Below are 14,947 nucleotides of genomic sequence, written 5' to 3'. Positions count from 1 at the left end.
AGAAAGTCCATGTTGTAAGAAGTATAGAAGATAAGTCGAAAGAGTGTAGGGTATAGAACATGGCCTGATAGAAAATTAAGAAAAGCTAGAACAGTTGAAGGTTTTGCCAAATAAGCTCGGCACACAGTAATAATGACTAATACATTTATTCGATGGATTTTGCATATTCTATACCCGTTTCCATCAAATTCATATTCACAGTTCGCTAAATGGAGGTATTCTGCTTCTAGTTGGAGTCGGAGTCTACGATTAGTGTAAGTTAGCATGATAATCGTCATCATCTTCGCTTTCATCGTTGGCACTTCAGTCATCAGCTCCGACAAGAGAATCGTTTGGATTTGGAAAAAAAGAAATCGATCGGCCACTGACATTCAAAAGATTTGACTTTAAGCAATACGATCACTCTTTAACGAGCGATGGGTATTGTCATCACTGTGTTTGAAAGTAGCGGAAAGCTACATTTATTTCCATCGAAATACGTCACTCCTAAAAGATTCTCACCCATAATGCAACTCTTTTATACTACTGAATAGACATGATAGAGAGATAAACTGATAGAAACGAATGCGGTAGCTGATTCAAATTACGGTGTATCTATTTTAAATTTTGCGTGGAGATTGACCAATCACACTGCCCTTCATCGAAATAAAGTGAATTCGACTCAAGAACCCATTACAGAATTAATAGAAGTGTAGGCCAAAGTACTAGTACGCAGTAAACCTGCTGCTAAAAGGGAAAAGAACCAGCACTGGCTGCCAGGCGGCCGAAGCCTGGTATATTAGTGGATAATGACGCCCATATCGTAATCGGGGGATCATTGGTTTGAGTCCAACCCGAGTACTACAATATGTGACCCTGCACCTCAAAACAAACAAAAAGTCGCCAGACATGAATTTTTAGTTAAGACCATATTCTGAAAAAACAGACTTTAAGCTTTAAAATGATGTATAACTCAAATCAAATGGACTCTACTAACCTATCGAAATATTGGAAAGAAAGCACAAACTCAGCAAAAGTGTGAACCGAGAAAAGAGGCTCTGAAGTACAGTGTCTATTCAAGCGCTCAATCTTTACCAAACCGTGCTGGCTGTACGATGAATGGGACAAAAAACAGGAAGTAAACCACCAGAGTAACAACAATGATGGGATCATTAGATTAAAATGAAATTAAGCATGCCTCATTAACACATTCTGTACATAATTGACGCCAACTTTCAAAGTAGTAGCACTATCCTTTCAAAAGTTATTAGAGTTGAAAGTGAAGAGTGTGGACAAGGTTTTTCAGAAATGAAAAAGGAATTCTAAAGACACATCCAATCACACTATTCTACCAAAAATGTTCGAGATAAACTGCTAAAAAAACACACTTTCCTGCCCGTTTTATGATACCAAATTTTAGCATCATGTAAAAGAAGACCCGCTCTTTCAGAAAATATGAAAAATTCAATTTCGGCTAGGTTGACTCATTTCACTTATTTCCAGTCCTCACGCAAACTCAGTGTGTGCGACTTTATCTTCGTTTTGAGGTGCACGGTCACATATTATATTATGCCTATGTAAACACTATGGGCTTATTCGGCAATGTTCGGTGTTTCTTTGCGTCGATGAATGGAATTTTGACAATCAGTTGTAATATCATGGCTTGTTAATGATTAAAACGAACGGAAAGAGAAAGGTGTTCGCGGTTAACTTATGGATTTTTTAACTTGTGTTTAACGCGATTCTAAACATCGAGGAATTTCCACACACCCATCAGACTGCCTTACATGTATATTGGCATTGTAGTTAATATTTCTTGTTCTGTGTATTTATATAGAATTATATAATGTGGGTTTTTTTGTGAGGCAGCACACATGTACATTATAATAATTATGTCAAGACTGTTTGGTACTACATGTATAGGTATAGAAAACAATTAGTTATTGGCGATGTTCAATATTGATATAGAGGCCTATTTGTATTATACTGTCACGACAGATACCATCCTGTGATGTAGACTATTGTCAATTATACAAAAGACTATGTAATATACATACAGTGTATATAAATACAATATCAAAGAGTTGTGCTTTTTAGATACATGTATCTCGACTATCAAAAGCTTCAAAAATCTTCTGAATCCTCACCTGTTACACAATTTTTCTAAAGCCATGCTTCTTGTAAGACATTTTTGTACATGCATAGGCATATAGAGTTCCTACAATCAGTTATGAATGAATTTGTTTTAAGTCTTCTTTTTTTTTGGTCTCCCTAGTTACTATTGTCACGTTTCCATTTCAGACATGATTCATAGGACACTATATACTCTCTCTAGTTTTGTTTCTGGTGTGCAGTGGAATGTATTCCTATAAACTCTATGAAAACGTGCAATTCGAATAATTATTGTTAGTCTGTTGGTTTTTTTGTTTCCTTGCTTGCTTGCTTGCTTGCTTGCGTGATGGTTTTCGTAGTCTGAATGACGAGATGTTTATGCTTGTGGCGTCACAATGTTTTTCGAGATCGAGCCCATTTTTAGTAGTCGTGATTTGTGTAGTCTTTATGATCAATAGCTTTAATACGACAATATCCTATCAGGACAGCGTCAGCGTTTTGGCATATTCTGCCATTAGGGCTCACAACTGCACCACACACGCGATGCCAATGGTACTTTATGTAGTACTAGAAGGGTGGGTAGAGGGAAAATTTTCCGAAGAAAAAATGCGTTGCTTAAAAATGAAAGGGATTGCCCACGAGCAGACGTGACAGTAAAAAGAACCTGAGGATGTGTGCAATGAAATATAGTCAAGTTATAACGTCAATTTCACTATTATTATTATTATTGAGTTATTGCACAGATCTGTAGGCCTTGAAATTGTAGGAAATATCTAAGCTGTGTAATACCATATTACGTATAATTTATATTGTTATCGCAATATTTGATGATATTGCTGAAAACAAGAAATTGTGAGGCGATGCCATACAGAAAATACGATTAAATCAAATCGAATCAAATCAAATGTAAATGCATTTAATGAAGTTAAATGTATATGACAGGATTCACAACACTGTACATGCCTATGCCCGTTGTACTTAATTTATTATTGCATTGTACAGCGAAGGTGAGGTCTGGCCTTGAATACTCACTCAAAAAGACTTCTGGAAATGTAATATAATTCTAAAAACAAACATTTCAATTATTGGGACTTTTTTTGCGCATAACAAAATATTAAAGGAATGGCATAGTTTTGCTTAAGGTGGAAATTCAGGTTTTAACTTTTTTGTGAGATAATTACAAACCACTAGTTAAAAAAGCATACGATTATAAGAGGAATTCATAGTCTAAGTGATGAAAATCGGTTTTGAAATGACTGAATACAACAAAAATAAAAAATAAAGCAAAAAAAAAAGGTGGTCTGTAAAAGAAGGGTTATACCATTTATTATGACCTCTTCATTCTTGGTTATCTCAGCCATTTCAAAACCGACTTTTACCAAATAAACTTTTAATTCTTCTCAGAATTGTGTGGTCCTTGTTATCTAATATTAGTGGTTTCTAAAAAGCTTAAATCTGGATCCCCATCTCAGCCAAAATTACACCATCCCTTTGATACAAAATGCCGCCACACCTATTGCATCAATGCTAGTAGATATTGGTAGACATATTGTGTACACACTGTCATTCTGATGATTACATACATGGATGCTGTTTTATTAAGGTAATTCCAGCAAATCTCACCATATACAGTACATAATTAATGTTTAGTGCACAATAAACGCTCATTCAAAATATATTACTAGAATGTAATTGTCTGTTTTTGTTTTGTTTTTCTTTCTTTTTATACAACAATACTGAGGCTTCACTTTGGTGAATATAATTTAGCACATCTCTTTCACACTGAAACTCAGGGATAATTGGAACGTTGTACTCACAATCGCATACAAAATACAAGAATAGGACAGTCATTGACAGATTTTTGTAACAAATGCATGTAAATTACCTTCAACCACAATTCACATTTACTCGTTATAATCATAGCGGAAGACGTATAAAATAAGACATATGTTATTTCGACTACAATGACCATCTCAATACCTACATTCTCTTCAAAGCTTCTCTGTCTCAATCCTATTATTAAAGTCACTAATGTCACACTGTGTATTGCACTTCAGAGCAAGATTCCTCTGAAAACGACTGCACAAATTAAAAAAAAAGAAAAGAAAAGAAAAAAAGAGCGCATACAACGGTGGAATGAGTAAAAGATGAACTAGCATTTTCTTTTGGATGTTTCCCTTTTTAGCTAAATTACAAATAACATGCAGGAAATCCAGAAGTTTCTCATTATCACTGAAAGTACTGACATGTGAAGATGCTTAGTTTATCAGGGCTGCATCCATAACAGAGAATAAGGTGACAGGCAACCATGTCATGGATATACAATACAATGTACATTGTACATGTGGACTCGGCACAAACTTTTTTTCTGCGATAGCCAATTCGGGCTACTTAAGTCTTTCAATGTGAAAATTGGGGGCCAAACAAATGATGTACAAGTGTAGTGGCCTGCGATAAAAGGAAACACAAAATTTCATTTTCAATCTTAGCTGCCCAATCTGGCTGCCAAATGATAACCTTTTGGAAAATTTCTTTTAATAATTGTTGTTTGTCACTGCTTCTTTTTATCTGGCATAGTTGATGACAAGCAAAATGGATGTTATCTAGGAAAAACACAGAAAAAAGAATCCATACATTGTACACACAAATGTCACTGGAAACTGCCAATTTTGGTGACATTGGTCATGAAAATGTGCTTCATCTCGGCAAATGTTACTCCAATTTTCACGAATAGAGTCTCAAAATGTGACTAAGATGTGAAAAAAAAATCATCATATTTCAGCGATATTTCTTTTGCCTGTTTAAATTACATGTAATGTGAAATGCAGAAGGGGGCTCATTGAGCCCGGGTATAGCTTTAATTTCTTATATCAGAAGTTGACCCACTCTTTGTTGCTACCTGTGCATGCTAGGACAATGAAGGTTTTGATGTTCACTGTTAAATGGATCAGTCACTAATATACAAAGTACTTATTCAATTTTCATTCACACTTTGTATCAACTGTTCCCAGCGATCAGAAGCTTGCCTGAGCCTTGTAAGACATACCAAGTCACTGACTCCACAGTGGATTCAAAGATTTGAAAGGTATTCAGTAAGAAAAAAAATGGGAACTGAACAGTTTGCTATCGGATCCATGAAGAGAAATACGTGTATAGACACTTATGTTCTGTAGTTCTGCATACAGCAGCCACACATCTTTTGTCTCTATTGCATATATTCCACAGCAATGGTGTGAGATTCCAAAGTTCCGTTGCATACCAGCTGCCAAATAATCAACATCAGTCGTCTGTGTCTCCATAACGCATTTCTTCCTCTTGCTGTATCCAGTTCTTTGAGATGTAGTCACTTGTGGAGTAAACTGGGGGCGCTATAAATTTCTTGGTGGGACGGGAGCTGGCTCCTTTTCTCTGTTATCATGATGACAGTAAAGAATACCAGGTGATATGAAAACATGAAAGACAATACACAAACTGCACTCAAAACAAATTAATTTTCCATATCTAACCATGAGGTAGAGAGGAATCGTAGTCCAGTTATAAGTTAGTCTGATCGAAAAGAGTAAAAAAAACGAATTTGATCAACATCTGATAAAAATAGGGAAGTTACGAAATTGTGAAGTTTTGCTAATTTCTGCAGAAAACTTCTCATTGAGTTCATATGAATATGCAAATGAGTGAGCTGATGATGTCATCACCTGATAAATGATCTTGTACAGAAATATGACGAATTGAATTTGTCTGGTCGAAAGAATTAAAGCAAAATGTTAATCTTAGTGAAATAACTTCAGAAATTTAAAAATACAATGTATCAGGATTTTATACACGGGCATAAATTTCTAAATTTTTATGTGACCAAATTTTGGCAAGTTGTGAGGAGATGACCTCATCACTTCACTATTTGCATATAAACATTGGCTTTTCAGGAAGTATTTTCCTGGAATATTAGAGAACTTTCAGTGTCATAACTTCCTGATTTTTCATCTTATATTGATCTAATTTTCATTGTTGTGCACAAAAACTTTACTCCTTTTCAGACTAACTTTCAACTCGACTGGAATTTCAATTTAAAGGAAAATATTGCATGTAGTTACTAGTTAAAAAAAATGAAAGACATGCAGGAAAAGGGAAGGGGAGATCTGAGAAATATTAAGGGATCAAAAGTTAGGCAAAGTGACAACTAAATATACATCAGTTTCAGTAAAATTCAGCAAGTGTATAAGAGAATGTTTCTTTGACACAATATTAATTGCTGTTCAGTTCCTTCTTACACTTTGAAATATGTCATTCCTGCAAGAGTATATATTGTCGTCTGGAGGTAATGATACAGTGTGTATAAATGTGACCGTGCATCACAACACGAACAAAAAGTCGCACCCCTTGACTTCACATGAGGACTCAAAAAAGGTGAAACTGATCAGCCACGTCAATCTTGACTTTTTTCATTTTGGCTGAAAGAGTTATTCTTCTGTTACATTATCTTAAGTTCGGGATCGTAGAATGAATGGAAAAGTGTGTTTTTAGCAGTTTTCTACAACCCCTTTTTGTAGAGTAGTGTGATCAGGTATGTCTTCTAGAAGTCCCTTTTCTTATCCTTCGCACACTCTTCACTTTTAGCTCCAATAACTTTTGAAAGGATTATGGTACTGCTTTGAAATTTGGCATTAATCATGGACAGAATGTGTTAATACAGTAGGCTCAATTTCAGCTTAATCTGATAATCCCTTCACTGTTGTTGCTCCAGTGGTTAACATCCTGGTTTGTTTGTTGTGGGTTTTTTTTTTTTTTGTCCCATTTGTACCACAACTAGCTCGGCTTGCTAAAGATTAAGAGCTTGAATAGACCCTGTACTTCGGAGCTTCTTTTTTCAGTTCACACTTTCCAGAGTGTGTGCTTTCTTTCCATTATTTAGATAGGTCAGGACATTCCATTTGAATTGAGAAATACATCTAAAGCTTAGAGTCTGCTCTTTCGGAATCTGTCCTTAACTAGAAATTCAGGTCTAGTTACTTTTTGTTGGTTTTGTGATGCATGGTCACAAATGCGACAAGGGAGCTCTTTTAAAAAACAATTGGTCATTGAATGCAAAGACACACCACTTGACAGAGAAACCAATGATCTAGACCGTGGTAGTTATGCAGAGAGCATTGCCCACTTACTGAGGAAAACAAGGGGAATGAGTTCAGAAGAGACTTGATGGAGTGCAGCGTCCCGAGATCTTTCTCCGCCGTGTTGACAAGGTTTTCATATGTCATAACATTCTTCCTCACCACAGCAACGAACTCCTGTGTGAAACATGAGCCTTAGATTTATGCACTAATATGGCCAATTTCACATACACATAAGCACACACACTAACACACACACATTCACACAGATAAAAGCATAGTAGGACTACTCCTTTCAAACCACAAATGCTAGTTTTGGGTATACATTGTACACCGTAATCACCTCACCTGTGTGAATAAATAACAAGTCCTATCACATTTTTCTCTACAACAAGTAGTGCTGATGTGACAGAATTATCAGACACAATGACAATACAGCTGTATATCACTAAATACATGTATCAATGTTGGTGCTGTATTTCACCAAATGTGATAAGAAGGTTGCTGAAGATTCTGCATTGTAACATCTCTTCCCTACAAGCAAAATTATATCACACAGATATTCAACACATACCAAGACAGACATATCCCGCACATCATACAATTTTTCATTTAGCTTCATTATTTGATCTTACTGAAATTAAACAAGCATTTTTCAGTGATAACAGTGGTCAACTTCTGGTATGTTTATTATATTTCCTTGCTTGTATCTTCACATCACTAGTATCAGGAGGTTTTTATCACCCCCCCCCCCTTCCCTCCTTCTCTCTCTCTAACCCTCATTCCACGAGCATTACATTGGACCGTCTTGTTTTTCTTCATTGTAATGTTATTTGTTTCCGGTTAGCAAAAGGTCAAGCTTTGTGTTTATTCTTGGCAATCGTTCTGTTTGGAAATTAAGATGTAACTCATGTAATTATATTACACTGTATATATCTATTGTATAATTGATGAAAATGACGAAAATAGTTGAAAGTATTTATAATACCGTACTAATATTGCTTTGTACAATGTTAATGAAATTGCAGAAAATTGATGTATTTGAAACTGGGGGTGGGGGCATGAAAATGAAAACAAAGAAAGAGCAATTTTAATTGTGAACTATCCTGATGGACATTATGGCAGTTCAAACAGAATATGAATGCAATACATTTCTTGGGAATATTTCTCTTTTCGAGTTTCATTTGGGTTTTATACTTCCCTATGAAACTTTGTAGCATGATAGACTGAATTAGACTCAATTACAATGGGAAGTAATAAAGTCCTGTACTTAATCACGCCAATTTGTAGTGCAATTCAAGCAGCAGCGAATGTATCACTTCAGCCATTACACTGAAAAAAAGCCCCACAAAACATCAAGTCATTATTTGATACATTGTAACTACCACTAGCTCTGAAAAAAACTGATTACAAAAAAAGATGCAAAACAACAACAACAAATGAATTGGAAATAAGACCTTACTGGATTTCCAACCAGCATTTTTTTTTTCCAGTATGAGTATGTTTAAACTGTATTGACGATGTTCAATCATTGCAAGAATTATTATGCTTTACAAGCAATCAATCATTTAAAAATTATGAAGAAGGTACGCCAGTACCGAAGAGAGTTGTAGCAAGAATGAAAGGGACACATCGACACTGTGAATACAGTAATTCTTTGTTTCACTACCTCTAGTTGGTCAATTTTCTTGAAGATGGAATCCATTTCCATGGCTTTGGAGTATATTTCTGGGAGGCGTCTGTTGAGGGCAAGAGATGTGTCTGTTCGAACCTGAAATAAAAGGAGGGGGTGAAGAGAAGTTTGTAAGTTCTAATTGATAAGGTTGAATGAACAGCGAACAGTTTAAGGATATCTAAAGAAATGATCAATCAAGTTCAAGCAAGCATAAGTTTACAATGCATCAACATTAAATGAATGTGAATGCAACAATTGCAAACTGATGTTGCACAGTTTGTTTGTTTATTTGTTTGTTTGTTTTTCCTTTATTTCCCATTCTCATAGTGAAAAGAGATGATTGAAAATATGCTGACAATGATGATAATGATAATAATAAAGAATGTAATTATGACAATAATAATTAGTACTATTATCATCATTATCATTATCATTATAACAAGGAGTCAGAGTAACAGACAGAGAAGAGCACAAATAGAAGCAATCTGTCAGGATGAATTTTAAAGGGGGGTTGTAAATGAAAGATCCAACAATTACCAAAAAGTAACTCCCCCCCCCCCCCAAGAAAAAAATGCAAAAAATAAATAAAGCAAAAACACCTGGAAAAACATGAAAATATGATAGGATGGAAAATGACAAAGTAAGGTACTTTATAAACTACACTAACTGCACAAATAGCTACATGCAGAGAATTGTTTTCCCTTTGTACATTTTGCTGCTTTAAGAGGATAATGAATTGAATAGATGAAGTAATGAATTAGAACTGAAATAGTTCTGGATAAAGATCAATGAATGTAGGGATTCAATGAATATATTAAGGATAAGTTGTAAGAGTTACAAAACAGAGCAAAAACTTGTGAAGTACATGATTTAACCCGTTGAGGACGGGTCCTGAATATACTCGGACAGGTGTCTATGGGAAATGCGTGTTGTAGCAAAATCAGTCCGTCCTAAATGGATTAACAAATGACTGAACAGACATGATAATCTAATAGACTGAAATCAAAGAGCCATTTTTTAACAAGGAAAAGTAGAAATTACGCGGTGCGTAACATATGTCCCCGCCGGAAGTAGCATTTTGTAACAAAATGTGCAATATAGGTAAAAAATCAAGGTCAAAGGTCAAAGAAGTCAAAGGTCAAAATTCTGTGTAGAAGTTTTGAAGCCCTCACCTAGTGCCATCACATAAAGCAAATGGAATCGAAATTGGGTTAGAAATGGCGAAGGAGTAGCATTTTGTAGCCAATGTACAATATAGGTCAAAAATCAAGGTCAAAGGTCAAAGAAGACAAAGGTCAAAATTCTGTGTAGAAGTTTTGAAGCCCTCACCTAGTGCTATCACATAAAGCAAACGGAATCGAAATCGGGTTAGAAATGGCGAAGGAGTAGCATTCTGTAGCAAAATGCACAATATAGGTCAAAAATCAAGGTCAAAGGTCAAAGAAGTCAAAGGTCAAAATTCTGTGTAGAAGTTTTGAAGCCCTCAACTAGTGCCATCATATAAAGCAAACGGAATCGAAATCGGGTTAAAAATGGCGAAGGAGTAGCATTTCGTAGCAAAATGTACAATATAGGTCAAAAATCAAGGTCAAAGGTCAAAGAAGTCAAAGGTCAAAATTCTGTGTAGAAGTTTTGAAGCCCTCACCTAGTGCCATCACATAAAGCAAACGGAATCGAAATCGGGTTAGAAATGGCGAAGGAGTAGCATTTTGTAGCAAAATGTACAATATAGGTCAAAAAATCAAGGTCAAAGGTCAAAGAAGTCAAAGGTCAAAATTCTGTGTAGAAGTTTTGAAGCCCTCACCTAGTGCCATCACATAAAGCAAACGGAATCGAAATCGGGTTAGAAATGGCGAAGGAGTAGCATTTTGTAGCAAAATGTACAATATAGGTCAAAGGTCAAGGTCAAAGGTCACGACTGAAATTCTGTGTAGAAGTTTCAAAGCTCCCATGTAGTGCTATCATATAAAGCAAACAGAATCAAAATTGGCTCATAAATGACAGAGAAGTAGCAAATTGAAGATTTTGATCACACACGGACGCACACACGGACACACGGACACACGGACACACGGACGGACGGACGGACAGACGGACGGACACACGGACACACACACGTACGGAGCCCGTTTCATAGTCCCCTGCTCGAACTCGTTCGGCGGGGACAAAAACTAATCTTGTTTTTTTTTTTTCTAGGCCAGTATAGTACATTAAACAGTTGATGGCGTAACTATCAGAGTGTGTTTGGTGGCAGTGAGTCAGCTTGCTATACTCACCATATCTACAACTGCTCAAGTTTCGTTAGCATTTCCTCAATCTCTTCTTCCAGACGCTTACTCTGTCCATCCACAAACAAGATACAGACAAATAAATGAGACAACTTTTCTCATAGATTCAGCCATGTGGACAAAGAGAAGGAGAGAAATATTTTAGAAGAAAATGCACAAAATATAGACCAACAAAATCCACTTTTAACAAAGACTCAGACATTTACGTAGAGGCCTAATGGTGATGATCTTTGGAAAGGCACCTTTTGTCTTGCAGTCCCTGGTATTTTGGAGGTTACTTGTTCCTTGTTAGGTGATACGCTATCAGCGTATCACCTATTGTGATTGCCAAAATTTCTCTTTTTAGGTGATACGCTATCAGCGTATCACCTATTGTGATTGCCAAAATTTCTCTTTTTTTTTATTCTTCTTTCTTTCTGCCACATTTTGTGTCGTCAATATCTCAACAATGACATTACGGAATAACATGACATTTTCAGTCAACATGTCTCATGACAAAATCTAGCCACAATAAGGTTTTCATGACAGTAACATATCTATGACGTCATCTAGGCGCCATTTTGTGATTTTCGGACCTTGTCACATGATCGATCATAACTTCATAACTGGATATCATTTCTGTATCATTTTCGGTGGACATAAAGTTCAGGTCACGCTCTATCTTACTTTTTAACGCTAGTTACCCAGGTCTTCATTACGCGCGCGTTTGCGCGCGTCAAAATTTTAAAAGGCTCAAACCGACTTCCCAATGGGAAATCTCGAAGTTTCAGACAATTTTAAGCGTTTCAAACATTTTCTCGCGTGCGCGTCCGTCCGCGCAATTTCGCGCGCAGAGGGCGTAAGCAACATGAAAATGCATTTTTTTTGGACTGATTTGGATTCCTGATACTTTGAGTAACAATATCCATTGATTTCCGATCGATGTTGACCTATAACAAAGAAATGCACTGGCGTCAAAGTTGAAATTCCGCGCGCGCGTCTTTCTGCAAATATAGTGAAAAAACATGTCTTTGTTTATTTCGGCATAGCTCTTTAAATCGTCCATTGACCCTATATTTCTATTGCATATTACAAAAGCATATGATTTGGAAATAACGTTTCAAGTACCAATATTGCCAGGAAAACTCATGACGTCATCATATCATCATCTGAAATCAAAAAAGTGGAATTAATTTTTTTGAGGTACTGTTTCTGTCATTCATTTACTCCTATCTCTGTTGTTTAAGCTCAATATTATCCCAAATTCAGATATGTTGTACTTTGAACATTTGCCTTTTAAGTCCATATCATGCTTTTGATATTTGATGACGTCATCATACCTTAAATTGTGATTAAAGGTAAAGACGCAAAATCGGACAAGTTTACGTGTATTGTCTATGGGAGGTGAGTTTTTTTTAAACCATGCATTGACTTAACAACGTTTAAGCACCTTTATCTCAGCTGATTTTGTTTCATTTCCTCTGAAACTTAAGTATGTTGTAGCTGTGACAATAAGCTGCAGTAATCATGCATTTTATTCTTTGAAATCTCCTCATGAGGTTGACAATTTTGCAATTTAAAACTGAAAATGAGAATGGAATGTGGACGAAACGATTCCTGATTCATCTTTCACGTACATAAATCTACGTTCCTCTAATTTTCTCGTCGAGACGTATGGCCGAGTGGTTAGAGGCGTCGTCTCAGAAACGTGAGGTTGCACACGTACGGGTTCGAACCTCACAAGAGCACGAAAGAAAATAATTATTTTTTAAATTTGTTTTTTCTTCAATGGAGTACTACACCTTCGTCCATGTAGAAATCACGTTCGCATGTAAACACAACTATACGCACACACTCACATAGTATCCCTTTGTTTTGCGTTGGAGATTGCATTACTTCGACTGCTGCAAAATTTTGCAGGCTGGGCTTTTCAAACTGATTTAAAATATTGTAATAAAATGAAATTTGTTCATATCAATTCAGTAACACAATGTAGTCGTGGTTACTTTGTGCTGATTTATACATGGAACAAGCTATACATTGTAAAAAAGGTATTTGAATTGTTCCTTTAAGTCAGTCTTCTGTATTATGATTATTTGTCAATTAGTGGTTTTTGTGGAGTTTCAGATAGTGATAAAAAGTATAGATGATAAGTACAGCGATAATTCCTACAGTTAGTTCAAAGTTGTGTTACAGAGGTTTGATACATACATTTAGCATTGTGTGTGTGTGTACGTGTGTATACAGGTTGGCCATATGACACATTCTAGACAATTAATCTTAATTAATTAGCAAACGTGATCAGCTATGGAACTGAATATGGTACTAATGTATGATGTTAATGATTCTAATTAAACTGTGACGAGTTTAAAGGGATAGCTTAAGTGTGTGTAAAAATAAAGCAATTATAAGGAAATTTTAGGGGAATTTGATAACCATGCCTATAATAATTTCATACAGGTACTAATAGCTGCCTCATGTTCATGTGATCGATCGTCATGTCAATAGCAAACTGACAACGTACGATGAATATGTTATACATTGAACAACTTTCAAGTCCATATCGTTATTTTCTAATTTGATGACGTCATCATGCTAGAAGGTATGGTTAAAGGCGAGATATCGAAATCAGCGAAGTTTGTACGTTATGTCTATGAAAGGGGATTTTTGTTTTTTATCCATGCATTGACTCGATAACGCTCGAGCACCTTTACCTCACTTGATTTTGATTTCCTCTGAAACTTAAGTATGTTGTAGCTGAGACAATAAGCTGCAGTAATCATACATTTTATTATTTTTTTTTTATCTTCTCACCAGGTTGAGTATTTTGCAGCATAAAACTGAAAATGAGAATGGAAGATGGACGAAACGATTCCTGAGTCATCTTTCACATATAAGTTTACGTTCCTCATATTTTCTCGTCGAGACGTATGACTGAGAGGTTAAAGGCGACGTCTCAGAGACGTAAGGTTGCACACGTGCGTGATTTAAGGCAAGGTATCAAAAACCAGCCGATTATAGGTTTTATGTCTGCGGGACGTATTTTTCCCAAGTTGCCAGAAATGGCATAGCGACCTCAGTCGTTACAAGGCCGCTTTTCCGTCTAGCAATGCAATAGATGTTCACACGGCCACGTTTAATAGTTGAGTGGGCATTGACTTTCCCCCACATATCTATACATTGTTGTGTGTATTTTTTTTTTGTCTTACCATTTCCGTGGATGACCCGTGGCCGAGTGGTTACAGAAACGGTTTGGCATGCACGCTCAATATATTTTCAAGGTGCCTATATCACATTCTTTTCTTTGTCGATCGCAGATGACCGTCATCTGATGACCACAAGCGTATCACCTAACTCGTCCTCAATGTGACGAGTTTTCATGTCTCGTTAGGTGATACGCTATCAGCGTATCACCTATTGTGATTGCCAAAATTTCTCTTTTTTTAGGTGATCCGAGAATCCTCTCGGATCACCTTCTGTATCTGTACTGATTCTTTGTTCTTCTTCTTCTTCTTCTTCTTCTTTATTTCTCCGCAAAAGTTGTGTAGAGATAAGCTCAGAAAGTGCATTGCCTATGAATGTCAAACTTATACCATATGTGTATCATGTCCCAAAGACGACATGTCAAGTAAAATCGTAGTGATCAGTCGACCGTGACGTCACTATGACGTCATTATATGAAAACACATTTTCAATCATATCTCATTAATGGAGTGGAATTTCTCAATGAAATTTACGTCACATAAATTTCAATTCAAGGGAATTCTACCCATATTTTCAGAATTCCTCGCATCGTAAAGACGTGCGCG

The sequence above is a fragment of the Diadema antillarum genome, unplaced genomic scaffold (genome assembly GCF_040938485.1).
Source record: "Diadema antillarum isolate AM-2024a unplaced genomic scaffold, OU_Dant_1.0 seq00000675_RagTag, whole genome shotgun sequence".
NCBI lineage: Eukaryota > Metazoa > Echinodermata > Echinoidea > Diadematoida > Diadematidae > Diadema > Diadema antillarum.
Note: the sequence above shows the minus strand (reverse complement) of the source record.